Consider the following 16819-nt stretch of genomic DNA (forward strand, 5'->3'; position numbering starts at 1 on the left):
AGACGTGTAAAATTAGCGTCGTCCTTAAGTACCAACTTTGTTACGTATGGAATATTCCCCGTGAGGGCGGTGCGTACAGAAGCCCCTCCCACTGACGTCATTCTGTTCGTCCAGCTGTAGGGAGCTCATTCTGAAAGAAAGAAAGCAGTTTTCCTCATCCGTCCGTTAATAAGGTCTTCCGGAGGAAACACGCGCATGAAGAAGGAGGAAGGAAGGCTGGAGGTTCCCCTCTTATTTTGTCCAATAAATATGCTAATAATATGCTAATAATATGCTAATACTCTGTGTAGTATCCAAGAGCAGCTGCTGCTCTCTCAGCTTCAGATGAGCAGTCAACAACTTTCTCACACACACACACACACACACGCACGCACACTCACACACACACACACACACACACAGACACACGCACGCATGCACACTCGCACGCACACTCACACACACACACAGAGACACACGCACGCATGCACACTCACACACACACACACACACACACACACACACGAACGCACGCACACACACTCACACACACATGCACACACACAGACACGCATGCACGCACACTCACACACACTCACACCCATACACAGACACACACACACACGCACGCACGCACACACACTCACACACACTGACACACACACCCACTCACACACCCACACACACACACACAGTTGTGCACTAGGGGGTTCTTTAAAAGTTCGGGGCAGCTGTAAAGGAGGGGGCATGTTGCCAGCAGATCACAAATCACACCAGGAGCAAAGCATGCTGGGATTGAGGTAGATTAGTCAGTCTTGTGTGTGCACATGTGTGACTGTACATTTGCACAACAGAAAAAAAGACCTCAGTCATTGAGCTTCATCCAGTGCACTTGTGACATGAGGATCTCACGCACTGGTGGATCTCACCAGCGCTGAACTCACCACGCACACACACACACGCACAAACACGCACACACACACACACACACACACGACACACACACACACACACACACACACGACACACACGCACGCACACACACACACACACACACACACGACACACACACACACACACACACACATATGCACACGCACATGCGAAACACGACACACACGGGCACGCACACGCACGCACACGCGCACACGCGCACACGCACACACACACACGACACACACACACACACACGACACACACACACACACACGACACACACACACACACACACACGACACACACACACACACGACACACACACACACACACACACACACACACACATATGCACACGCACACACGACACACGCACGCACACGGCACACACACATACACACACGACGCACACACACACACGCGCACACACACACGCGCACACACACACACACACGACACACACACACACACACACATGCACACGCACACACGACACACACGGCACACACACATACACACACGACACACACACACACACACACACGACGCACACACGCACGCACACACACACACGCTCACACACACATATGCACATGCACACACGACACACGCACGCACACGGCACACACACATACACACACGACACACACACGCACACACACGACACACGCACGCAGACACACGCACACATACGACACACGCACGCACACACACGCACACGCACACACACACGCGCACACGACACACACACACACACGCACACACACTCACACACGCACACGACACACACGCACACACACACGACACACACACACACACACACGACACACGCACGCAGGAGGGATTGAACACTCCCGCTGCTGCGTGGAGCTGTACGTGGGGGATCTGTGGTGGCCTTCAGCTGTGAAAACAGAGGAAGTGAAGTCTTTCATATATATAATGGAGTGAGAGAGAGTGAGGGAGAGAGAGAGAGAGTGAGTGAGGGAGAGAGAGAGAGGGAGAGACAGAGATGGAGAGAGAGGGAGAGACAGAGAGGGAGGGAGAGATGGAAAGAGAAGGAGGGAGAGATGGGGAGAGAGAGAGAGAGAGAGAGAGAGAGAGAGAGAGAGAGAAAGTAAGAGGCCTGAGGCTGCTGGATTTCACTGGTCCATTACTGAACCCTCAGTGTGTGTCCGAGTAGTGCCACAACTAAAGGGAGAGCTGTGATACACACACACACACACACACACACACACACACACACACACACACACACACACACACACACACACACACACACTTATGGACGCACGCATGAACACACACAGTATTTTTTTTACTTAAAACTTAAAAGATATAGACTTTAAAGATATATAATTATTTTTTGTGTCCTCACAACAAAAAGGTAGATAATTTCAAATTTCCTATTTGTTGTGCTGATGTACAATGTTGTACTTAATCACTGTGTAATTATTTACTTTCGTCACTGAGCCCAGTATAACAGAGATGATAGCATAGCTCACTGCATATTAAATGACTGTCCTTCACAATTGTACAAATGTTTTCTGTAGTAATCAGCACAACATCACTGTGTGTCTGTGTGTGTGAGTGTGTATATTCTGAATTGTTTAGTGATTATATGTGTGGATGTGTGCACTTATAGCAAAATTCTCCAAAGCATCTCACACACACACACACACACACACATACACACACACCTGCATCAGTAAATTTTGGAACACTTGGAAAGGGTGATTGGAAAGGGTTTAATTGCTTGTTTAAAAAAATTGTCCTGTCTCCCAAAAAAGCCTCATTATGCCTCCAAATGCTTTTTACTTCTCATTGATTTCTAGTAAAGCCACATCTCACTCCAAACTGCAATCTCCAAAAAATATAGCACATAACTGAACACACATACAGTCAGTCTGCACATACCTGAACACTCATACAGTCAGTCTGCACATAAATGAACACTCATACAGTCAGTCTGCACATAACTGAACACACACAGTCAGTCTGCACATAACTGAACACACATACCGTCAGTCTGCACATACCTGAACACACATACCGTCAGTCTGCACATAACTGAACACACATACAGTCAGTCTGCACATAACTGAACACACACATAGTCAGTCTGCACATAACTGAACACACATACAGTCAGTCTGTACATAAATGAACACACATACAGCCAGTCTGTACATAACTGAACACACACACAAAACATACAATTAGTCTGTACATAAATGAACACACACAAAGCACACAGTCTGTATGTAGAGAACTGAACACACATACAACACACACTGTCAGGTTTCAGAAATGCATGTTTCTTTTTAGGTGGATCATTCTAAAGTTAACTCTAAAGTTAACTCTAAAGTTAACTCTAAAGTTAACTCTTTTATGCTTAGAGGCATATAATTGTAAGAGAGAGAGAGAGACAGCAAGAGAGAGAAAGAGAACATTGTAGCATAATGACCATTTGTCTTATGCATGTTCACACATGTTCACACATGCATACACACATAATTCCAGTTTCAGTATACAATGGAAAAAGAAAATACTTTGAAGCAGAAAATCTCTGGGTAAGTATATACAACATCAAATGTAAATCTCTGGGTAAGTATATACAACATCAAATGTCCCAGTGTTTCTGAATGTGTTCAGTTGTGAGAGTGTCTGAGTCATTTGACTCTTAGATCCTTCGGTCTGACAGGACAGAGAGAGAGAGAGAGAGAGAGGGAGAGTGACAGAGAGAGAGAGAGAGAGGGAGAGTGAAGGAGAGAGAGAGAGAAGAAGAGAGGGGAAGAGAGAGAGGGAGATAGAGGGAGAGAGATGGGAGAGGACAAGACAGAAAAGAGAATAGTACATTTCTCTCTGGAAATTGTCTGCAAATACCAAAATGTCAGAATATGTCAGCTAAGGAGCTGAGATAGTTGGAATGATGGCTCATATATGCACACACACACACACACACACACACTCACACACACACACACTCACACACACACACACACACACACACACACACATACACACACACACACACACTCACACACACGCATACACACACGCATACACACTCACACACACACACTCACACACATACTCTCTCACACACACACACACACACACGCATACACACACACTCACACACACACACACACACTCACACACACACACATACACACACACACACACACACACACACACACACACACACACACACACACACACACACACACACACACACACACACACACACACACTGTGCAGCTGGACTGGATGGAGACTCATTATCCAGGCAGCAAAAGGTCAGCTGCCCTCATCACACACCTATACACTTACAACTTACATCTGTACCAGTCAGTGTGAAGTGTGCATCACACACCTATACACTTACAACTTACATCTGTACCAGTCAGTGTGAAGTGTGCATCACACACCTATACACTTACAACTTACATCTGTACCAGTCAGTGTGAAGTGTGCATCACACACCTATACACTTACAACTTACATCTGTACCAGTCAGTGTGAAGTGTGCATCACACACCTATACACTTACAACTTACATCTGTACCAGTCAGTGTGAAGTGTGCATCACACACCTATACACTTACAACTTACATCTGTACCAGTCAGTGTGAAGTGTGCAGCACACACCTATACACTTACAACTTACATCTGTACCAGTCAGTGTGAAGTGTGCAGCACACACCTATACACTTACAACTTACATCTGTACCAGTCAGTGTGAAGTGTGCATCACACACCTATACACTTACAACTTACATCTGTACCAGTCAGTGTGAAGTGTGCATCACACACCTATACACTTACAACTTACATCTGTACCAGTCAGTGTGAAGTGTGCATCACACACCTATACACTTACAACTTACATCTGTACCAGTCAGTGTGAAGTGTGCATCACACACCTATACACTTACAACTTACATCTGTACCAGTCAGTGTGAAGTGTGCATCACACACCTATACACTTACAACTTACATCTGTACCAGTCAGTGTGAAGTGTGCATCACACACCTATACACTTACAACTTACATCTGTACCAGTCAGTGTGAAGTGTGCATCACACACCTATACACTTACAACTTACATCTGTACCAGTCAGTGTGAAGTGTGCATCACACACCTATACACTTACAACTTACATCTGTACCAGTCAGTGTGAAGTGTGCATCACACACCTATACACTTACAACTTACATCTGTACCAGTCAGTGTGAAGTGTGCATCACACACCTATACACTTACAACTTACATCTGTACCAGTCAGTGTGAAGTGTGCATCACACACCTATACACTTACAACTTACATCTGTACCAGTCAGTGTGAAGTGTGCATCACACACCTATACACTTACAACTTACATCTGTACCAGTCAGTGTGAAGTGTGCATCACACACCTATACACTTACAACTTACATCTGTACCAGTCAGTGTGAAGTGTGCATCACACACCTATACACTTACAACTTACATCTGTACCAGTCAGTGTGAAGTGTGCATCACACACGTGTGTGTGTGTGTGTGTTTGTGTGTGTGTGTGTTTGTGTGGAAGTGAGTGTACATACTTAAGGGTTTAAGTCCATTATTTTAACTTTCCTAATTGCAGTCATTGTCGCAGGTCACTGTTGCACATTTGTGGAACTTCTCGGAGTCAGAATACTGATCCTGAGTCAGAATACTGATCCTGAGTTAGAATACTGATCCTGAATACTGAATACAGGTGTTCTTTATAATAGAACACCTGTTCCTGCAGTCCCTCACCTAAAAAGCAGAGACTCACCTGGGCTTCTGCTCTGAGCAGTGCACGTCCTCAACTTTGAACCAAGGGCCTGTGTCAGAGGCCAGACTGGTGAGTCTTTCTAATCTTTATCTTATTCACTTTTATTCTTTCTTTTGCCTATTCATTCGCTCAGATCACATCAAAAGTGCTTTATTGGCATGGCAGGGTACCTCTGTTGCTAAAATTATACAGAATATGTAAATGTGTTATTAAATATACAAATGAATTTTTGTAGAGCAAAACTAAATGAAAAAAATAAAAACTACAAAAGAATAAAAGCAAAATTAGTAGAACATTAACATGAACCAAAATTTAAACCAGTGAAGTTTATAGTCTAGATAATTAGAAGTGGATCTGTTATTTTTTCTGAAGAGTTTCGTATAGCTCTAAAATAAATAATAATAAATCTACAATTGCGATGTTTCTACAATAAATCCACAATTTCTATGTTTTCCCTCTCTCTCTCTCTCTTTCTCTCTCACACTCAATTAAATAAAATTAAATGGTGTACATTTGTCAAATATGTACATTTGTATGGGCAAAGCATAAGATACACGACAAAAATATAATTAAAAATATAGTTAAATATAATATAATAAATTATAAATATAATATAATAAAATATAATAAAATGATAAAGTAAAATAATAACTACATTGTCATTACAGTTACAATTCCCAGCACTAATTCTATAACAGATATTTATAATAATGATAATAATAATAATAATAATGATAATAGTAAAATTATTAGTAGTAAATATAATAATAACATAATAGTTACAGGTAAGGATTAGAGTAACAATAACAATAATGTCATTAACGACAATATCAACAGTGATGATAACCACAACAATTCTCAGATTATCAAGCAGACTTCAATATAATAGTTACCCTTGGTGAAAATAAAATTCAGTTATATTATATACATGCAAACATATATACATATACACACGTATACAACTATAATAATAACAATAACAGTAATGACAGGGCTTTGTAGCTGGTATCTGTCATTCTCACCCACTGTCCCTCAGAGTGTGACAGGAGTGAACACACAGCCCTGCTAGTGTGACAGGAGTGAACACACAGCCCTGCAAGTGTGACAGGAGTGAACACACAGCCCTGCTAGTGTGACAGGAGTGAACACACAGCCCTGCTAGTGTGACAGGAGTGAACACACAGCCCTGCTAGTGTGACAGGAGTGAACACACACCCCTGCTAGTGTGACAGGAGTGAACATACAGCCCTGCTAGTGTGACAGGAGTGAACATACAGCCCTGCTAGTGTGACAGGAGTGAACATACAGCCCTGCTAGTGTGACAGGAGTGAACACACAGCCCTGCTAGTGTGACAGGAGTGAACACACAGCCCTGCTAGTGTGACAGGAGTGAACACACAACCCTGCTAGTGTGCTGATCTCTCCACTGTAATCTCGTGTCCTGTAATCTCGTGTCCTGTAATCCCGTGTCCTGTAATCCCGTGTCCTGTAATCTCCTGTCCTGTAATCTCATGTCCTGTAATGGTGAGCCCAATGAGAGGTGAAAAACCACTGCTCTGATACAATTTCTCATTGCTGTGGCAACCTGTAACATAACTGTTGTGACAAAAAGAGACCGGACAGGACCGGACAGGACCGTACAGGACCGTACAGGACCGTACAGGACCGTACAGGACAGGACCGGACAGGACCGGACAGGACCGGACCGGATCGGACCGGACAGGACAGGACAGAACTCATTGCCCTTGTCACCCATCAGTTATTGTGTGAGTACAACACATGCACACACACACACACACACACACACACACACACACACACACACACACACACACACACACACACACACACACACACACACACACACACACACACCTATAGCAGGATAATTCAGGTGCAGTTTTTCTCTTAAGGCACTTGACCACATTGTCCAAAACAGTAACCAGCAAACAGTTGCCAAACTTCTCTTCCTCACTGCCAGATAGATAGATAGATAGATAGATAGATAGATAGATAGATAGATAGATAGATAGATAGATAGATAGATAGTGAGTGGATGAGCTGAAGATGAAGTGGTGTTGTGGTTTTCAGGTGATATTCAAACCCTCACTCCTGTCAACTCCAGTTAACTTAGCTGATAATAGACAACTTCTGACACTGACATTAATTGCCTGTTCTCTCTAGTGTTCAGAGGTGTGTGTGTGTGTGTGTGTGTGTTTGTGTGTGTCTACCTGTGTGAAAACTCACGTTCATTCACAGATGGTGTAAGATGGATTTAAAGACTGGTTATCACCTTACTATCATCTATATCACCTTACTATATATCTATCCACTCATTGACTTCTCACTGGTCAGATGGTTGGTCGGTCGGTCAGACTATCTGTCTGTCTGTCCGTATGTCTGTCTATCTATCTATCTATCTATCTATCTATCTATCTATCTATCTATCTATCTATTTATCTATCTATCTATCTATGATCCTTTTCTCTCTCTTTCTCCTTCATGCCCCCAGGTTTATCTGCTTGGCTGAATGAATAATGTATTGACTGTCCTCTACTCTAATTAAATTATCCTGCCTGGGTCTTTGGCATGGATAAGAGATTGCCTACATGGATAAAATCCCTTCTCAGAGATCTCATTCAAATGTTGATTTAGTTTGCTATTAAGCTGTTTTTGTGTGTTTAAAATTCTGACATTGTGGAAACCCATTAAGGAAACATTCTTTCATTTTTCACAAAATACAAAAAAGTGCCACAAGAAATAGTCCTGAGATTAATATTAAATTAAGATTAAACGTATTATTAGGCACTATTACCTACACTACAGGAGGCTCAGGGAAAATAGCTGTGAAGACAGCAATTCAAATGTGTATGAGAGAGGTTTGTGTGTGTGTGTGTGTGTGTGTATGTGTGTGTGTGTGTGTGTGTGTGTGTGTGTGTGTGTGTGTGTGTGTGTGTGTGTGTGTGTGTGTGTGTGAGGGAGGGAGGTGATTGTGTGTGTGTGTGTGTGTGTGTGTGTGTGTGTGTGTGTGTGTGTGTGTGTGTGTGTGTGTATATGTGTGTGTATGTGAGGGAGGTGATTATGTGTGTGCTTGTGTGTGTGTGATATTTTTGGGTGTAGGTATTCACATTACTGCAAATTCTTCAAATATCAGTCTTTCCCTAGTGTTGCCATGGTAATGATGCGTGATGCATGCTGGGATGTGACAATGAAACAGCAAAACTTTTATTTTACAAACGAAACTGCATTACATACACAACATGATTAATTAATTCACTCGTTCATTCATACTGTAGTGAATTATTTCTTTAATTAATACACTTATTTATTCATTGACTTATAATAGGGGAAAATCCGTCATGCATGTTCTTTAATGTCGTCTGTGACTGTGACTGTACAACCACAACCAAATGCATATTCTCTTAGTTCTGTTCAGACACCTACCCCACACCTACCCCACACCTACCCCACACCTACCCCACACCTACCACACACCTACCCCACACCTACCCTTCACACCTACCACACACCTACCCCACACCCACCACACACCCTTCACACCTACCACACATATACCACACACCTACCACACACCTACCCCACACCCACCCCACACCTACCACACACACCTAACACACATATCCCTCACACCTACCCCACACCTAACACACACACCTAACACACATATCCCTCACACCCACCACATACCTACCACACACCTCACTCACACCCACCCCACACCTACCACACACCCACCACATACATCCCTCACACCTACCACACACTTACCACACACCTCACTCACACCTGCCACACACCCACCCCACACCTACCCCACACCTACCACACACCCACCCCACACCTACCACACACCTCACTCACACCTACCACACATCTCACTCACACCTACCACACACCCACCCCACACCTACCTCACACCTACCACACACCCACCACACACCTCGCTCACACCTACCACACACCTCACTCGCACCTACCACACACCTCACTCGCACCTACAACACACCCACCCCACACCTACCACACACCTACCCCACACCTACCACACACCCACCCCACACCTACCACATACATCCCTCACACCTACCACACACCTACCACACACCTCACTCACACCTACCACACACCCATCCCACACCTACCACACACCTACCACACACCCATCCCACACCTACCACACACCTCACTCACACCAACCACACACCTACCTCGCACCTACCACACACCTACCACACACCTCACTCACACCTACCACACACCCATCCCACACCTACCACACACCTACCACACACCCATCCCACACCTACCACACACCTCACTCACACCTACCACACACCTACCTCGCACCTACCACACACCTCGCTCACACCTACCACACATCCCTCACACCTACCACACACCCACCACATACACCCCTCACACCTACCACACACCTACCACACACCTCACTCACACCTACCACTCACCTACCACACACCCACCACATACATCCCTCACACCTACCACACACTTACCACACACCTCACTCACACCTGCCACACACCCACCCCACACCTACCACACACCTCACTCACACCTACCACGCACCTACCTCGCACCTACCACACACCTCGCTCACACCTACCACACATCCCTCACACCTACCACACACCCACCACATACATCCCTCACACCTACCACACACCCACCACACACCTCGCTCACACCTACCACACACCCACCACACACATCCCTCACACCTACCACACACCCATCCCAAACCTACCACACACCTCACTCACACCTACCACACACCCCTACCACCCACCCCACACCTACCACACACCTACCTCGCACCTACCGCACACCTACCTCTCACCTACCGCACACCTCACTCGCACCTACCACACACCCACCCCACACCTACCTCACACCTACCTCACACCTACCACACACCCACCACGCACCTCGCTCACACCTACCACACATACCTCACACCTACCGCACATCCCTCACACATGCCTCACACCTACCACACACATCACTCACGCCTACCACACATCTCACCCACACCTGCCACACACCCACCCCACACCTACCTCACACCTACCTCACACCTACCACACACCCACCACACACCTCGCTCACACCTACCACACATATCCCTCACACCTACCACACATCCCTCACACCTACCACACACCTACCACACACCTCGCTCACACCTACCACACACCTACCACACACCTCACTCGCACCTACCACACACCTCACTCGCACCTACCACACACCTACCACACACCCACCCCACACCTACAACACACCCACCCCACACCCACCAGACACCTACTCCACACCTACCACACATATCCCTCACACCTACCACATATCACTCACACCTACCTCACCCCCAAACCTAGCTCACACACCACCACACCTACCTCACCCCCACAACTAACTCACACACCACCACACACACCCCCACACCTCGCACCCTGTGGCCTGGTAAGGTAATGACTCTGAGCAGCGCTGCTGATCCAGTGTGTGTGAACTGTGACGCTCCACCTGCTGCTACTGTGAAGCTGGACAGCTTCTACAAAGAGAGGTATCACACACACACACACACACACACACACAAACATACACACACATACATACATACACACACACGCACATACATACACACACACGCACATACATACACACACACACACACACACACACACACACACACTCACATACACACACATACACACACATACATACACACACACACACACATACACACACACACATACACACACATACATACACACACATACATACACACACACACACACACACACACAAACATACACACACACACACACACACACACACACACACACACATACATACATACACCCACACACACATATACACACACACACACACAGGTTTATGGAGTAAATCTAATAAAGCAAAACAGGCTTTTAAACCTGATGAATCCTATGAGCACCACTCTCATTTTTTCCTCCCCCGCCCTCTTTCTGTCTCTCTCTCTCTCTCTCCCTCTCTCTGTCTCTCTCTCTCCCTCCCTCTTACTGTCTTTCTCTCTCTCAGCTCACAGACACTATTGCACAAATGTGAGGATATGTATTCATGCTGATAGACTGTGCTGTATGTAATGTACTCTTATTTGAGGTTTGTGCTGTGTGGATCTAAAAGACACTCTTCTGTACTTCTGATACTTACAGTACAAACATAAAAATAAAACCAGAGAAATTAACAGAGGTCATTTTATATTCTTTACTTATTTATATTTAGAAATAAACAGAGCATAAACTGAAGTTAGACATGGATTTTGACATGTAGCACCACAGAGTTCAATTTTTAATTGAAATGTTTATTTCAACAGTTTGACACAGAGTTAATTATAAATGGAGGACATGTTAGGGTGTGCTGGTGACTCTCGATATGGAAACACCTTTTTCCACATTCATTCATTCCTTCATTCATTGAACAATGAGATACATATGCAAATTGAAATTCAGAGGGATGTTGGACAAACAGCACAAAGGAAGAAATCCAGAGACATAACCCAGGAAACACACACACTGCAAACAGTGGAAGAGAGGCAAGCTGCTAACGAGGATAAACGAGGACAAACAATGATAAAAGAGAATAAACGAGGATAAACAGCATAAACAAACATAAATGGGGTAAATGAGCACAAATGAGGATAAAAGAGGATAAACAACATAAATGAGGATAAACAAGGATAAAAGAGAATAAACAGTATAAACAAGCATAAATGAGAATAAACGATGATAAACAAGGAAAACGATGATAAACAAACTAGGATAAACTAGGATAAATGAGGATGAATGAGGATAAACCAGGATAAACGAGGATAAACAATGATAAATGAGGATAAATGAGGATAAACCAGGATAAATGAGGATGAACAAGGATAAATGAGAATAAATGAGGATGAACAATACCTACAAAGAGCTTAACTGCTAAAAAAAATGCAGCTTTCAAATTTGGAATTTAGGTGAGATTACGGACTTTAGTTAAATATGTGAGTCATCAGAGCTGATGCACAGAAGGGCACATGTTGATGTGTTGATGTGTTGTTGTGTTGCTGTGTTGCTGTGTTGTTGTGTTGATGTGTTGATGTGTTGCTTTGTTAATGTGTTGATGTGTGGCTGTGTGGTTGTGTTGCTGTGTTGATGTGTTGTTGTTTTGTCATGTTGCTTTGTTGTTGTTTTGTCGTGTTGCTGTGTTGTTGTTTTGTCGTGTTGCTGTGTTGTTGTTTTGTCGTGTTGCTGTGTTGTTGTTTTGTCGTGTTGCTGTGTTGTTGTTTTGTCGTGTTGCTGTGTTGCCATGTTGCTGTGGTGTTGTTTTGCCGTGTTGTTGTGTTACCGTGTTGCCATGTTGTTGTGTTGCTGTGTTGCCGTGTTGTTATGTTGTTGTGTTGCCGTTTTGCGGTTTTGCCGTGTTGATGTGTTGCCGTGTTGCCGTGTTGATGTGTTGCTGTGTTGCTGTGTTGCTGTGTTGTTGTGTTGCTGTGCTACTGTGCTGCTGTGTTGCTGCGTTGCCGTTTTGCCGTGTTGTTGTGTTGCTGTGTTGCTGTGTTGTTGTGTTGATGTGCTGCTGTGTTGATGTGCTGCTGTGTTGATGTGCTGCTGTGTTGATGTGCTGCTGTGTTGATGTGTTGCTGTGTTGCTGTGTTGATGTGTTGCTGTGTTGATGTGCTGATGTGTTGATGTGTTGCTGTGCTGCTGTGTTGCTGTGCTGATGTGTTGATGTGTTGCTGTTGTGTTGCTGTGTTGCTGTTGTGTTGCTGTGTTGATGTGTTGATGTGTTGATGTGCTGATGTGTTGCTGTGCTGCTGTGTTGCTGTGCTGATGTGTTGATGTGTTGCTGTTGTGTTGCTGTGTTGCTGTTGTGTTGCTGTGTTGATGTGTTGATGTGTTGATGTGCTGATGTGTTGATGTGTTGATGTGTTGCTGTGTTGTGCTGATGTGCTGATGTGCTGTTGTGTTGCTGTGTTGCTGTTGTGTTGCTGTTGTGTTGATGTGTTGATGTGTTGATGTGCTGATGTGCTGATGTGTTGATGTGTTGATGTGTTGCTGTGTTGATGTGTTGATGTGTTGCAGTGTTGCAGTGTTGCAGTGTTGATGTGTTGCAGTGTTGCAGTGTTGCAGTGCTGATGTGTTGATGTGTTGCAGTGTTGCAGTGTTGATGTGTTGCAGTGTTGATGTGTTGCAGTGTTGATGTGTTGCAGTGTTGATGTGTTGCAGTGTTGATGTGTTGCAGTGTTGCAGTGTTGCAGTGTTGATGTGTTGCAGTGTTGATGTGTTGCAGTGTTGATGTGTTGCAGTGTTGATGTGTTGCAGTGTTGATGTGTTGCAGTGTTGATGTGTTGCAGTGTTGATGTGCTGCAGTGTTGATGTGTTGCAGTGTTGCAGTGTTGCAGTGTTGATGTGTTGCAGTGTTGATGTGTTGCAGTGTTGATGTGTTGTTGTATTGTTGTATTGTTGTGTTGCTGCACTGTCAGTTCTCATCCAGCACATCTTCATGTCCAGGGTGGTTGCAGGTCGGGAAACAGGAGATGAAGACACTCTGGAAAATAACAGAGATCTTAAGAAAGCCCTTCAAAATCCACTGTGCTTCTCAAACCTCATGTTTAAAAAAACACATCTTGAAGTTAGGTTTCAAAATAAATTGTTATACTATAAAAATTAATTATACAATTATTTTACTGTGTTATACTGTATTTCAGTGATTAGTTTCAGTTCACTGGTCCCCATGTCATGGTTGCATTTTCTGGGAATCCCTTTCTCTTATAACATGCTACAATTAAAGACTAGTTGAACCTTTTGCATGGATGTAAATCCCTATCTCTGTGTGTGTGTGTGTGTGTGTGTGTGTGTGTGTGTGTGTGTGTGTGTGTGTGTGTGTGTGTGTGTGTGTGTGTGTGTGTGTGTGTGTGTGTGTGTGTGTGTGTGTGTTTATTATGTGTACTAATCTATGTGATTTCTCTGCCACTGAGATAATGCCACAAAGGCCAGGAAAGGGTACAATTAACAGACAACAGCACATCATTAATTAGACAGACCCTTCCATTCCGCAGGACATGAATGCCACACATGAATCCCTGCAGGGAGGACCACCAGAACCCGAGAGGCAACAGAGCAGCAACTTTCATGCAACTGTCCTGTCATCTAGCTCTGTAGGCATCTATCTCTCACTGAAAGTCCCCATATTACTGTATGTCCCTATATGTCCCCATATCACTGTATGTCCCGATAGTTCCATGTTTGTCCTCATAACACTGTATGTCCCTATCACACTGTATGTCCCCATATGTTGTCTCTAGATGCCAAGACGCATGTGTTTCTTCTACTTATAAAGGTGATTATATAATCTACAATTTTGAATACTGACCATTGGCAAATCACCCTTAGTCTGATATGTCTGAGAAGTTTGGACCATTGTTTGTTTATTGTCTGTGGCCGTTTTTATGACGGTATGTAAGCCACAGGGATTCTTCCTGTCTGAGGTGCATATTTTCTCAGTTCCACTGGTTAATGCAAATGCATTCTCTTTCTCAGTCTACTCCTTCCTCATCTTTGTGTGTGTGTGTGTGTGTGTGTGTGTGTGTGTGTGTGTGTGTGTGTGTGTGTGTGTGTGTGTGTGTGTGCGCATACAGTGGAGTTTGACATCCCCACAGGAGAATTAATACTTATATAGTAAGGCAGTTACTGCAGCCAAAGAAACACTAAGTCACACAGTATTTCAGAGTACATCAGTGTTAGCAGAAATGACACACACACATACACACACACACACACACACACACAAACACACACTTCCTAAATCCCTGCAGTTGAGAAATTCTGTTTGGTGTATCATGAGTCATGTGATGAAATCTCCCATGTGAGTTGTGAGTAAATGAGGGAAACCCACCCTGAAGGAATTTATGAAGCACTGTGTGTGTGTGTGTGTGTGTGTGTGTGTGTGTGTGTGTGTGTGTGTGTGTGTGTGTGTGTGTGTGTGTGAGTGTGTGTGTGTGTGTGCGTGTGTATGGGTGTGTGAATGTGTGTGTGTGTGTGTGAATGTGTGTGTGTGTGTGTGTGTGTGTGTGTGTGTGTGTGTGTGTGTGCGCGCGTGCGCGCGCGAGCTTTGGAATGTGTGTGTGTGTGCGTGCGCACGTGTGTGTTTCTACATGTGCACATGCATGCATGAGGGTGTGTGTATGTGTGTGTGTATTATCTCTACTTTCTTGCATAATATTATTTATTTATTCTTTAATTTCTGTGCAAAATTGGCACACTTCTTATTAATTCTTAGAATTCAAAGACCTGTTCACTAATGTTAACTAATCTGTCCCCTACACACATGCACACACATTTCTGGGGATAAAACGTGTTTCTATTATCTCACAGCACTGATAAATTGCTCTCTCTTGTTTTCTGAGAATTACTTTCATATCACTGAGTTCACCACCACAGATCTCTGCACATGGCACCATATGATAGTGTGCGAATGTGTGTTTGTGCCCACACATGTGTGTGTGTGTGTGTGTGTGTGTGTGTGTGTGTGTGTGCGTGCATGCTCACCGGCATAAAACATTAGTTAAAATGACAATCTATCAGTGAGGAAACACTGAGAAAAATGAATTTTTAAAAGCCGAGAGGAAGGGGGCGGGGCCAGAGGCCAAACTCGTTTATGATTATCACACACTTCTGCGTTGTAATTATGGGAACAAGGCGCTCGTTACCACGGAGGCTGTTTTCCCCCACAAATCACGATTCGTTACGTAAGAGTCAGTGTAGTCGGGCTCAGTTGATTCAGAACCGATCCTGACACCATGTCTATTCCAGACACCAGTCTCCTCCTCTTCCTCCAATCACGCCTGCCCGTGTGATATACAGACCACGCCCCACTCACCTCAGGACACATGGTCTAATGCTTCAGTCCAAGTTCCCTCCAAAACACAGGGAGATACCTATATGTTAAAAGTCTGTAATAACCGTATATGTTCATGAATTACATATATGTATTGCTTATTTGATGGTAAACTTACATTGGATGTGGATCTTGGTGTGA

The sequence above is a fragment of the Brachyhypopomus gauderio genome, unplaced genomic scaffold (assembly GCF_052324685.1).
Source record: "Brachyhypopomus gauderio isolate BG-103 unplaced genomic scaffold, BGAUD_0.2 sc102, whole genome shotgun sequence".
In the NCBI taxonomy this organism is placed as follows: Eukaryota; Metazoa; Chordata; class Actinopteri; order Gymnotiformes; family Hypopomidae; genus Brachyhypopomus; species Brachyhypopomus gauderio.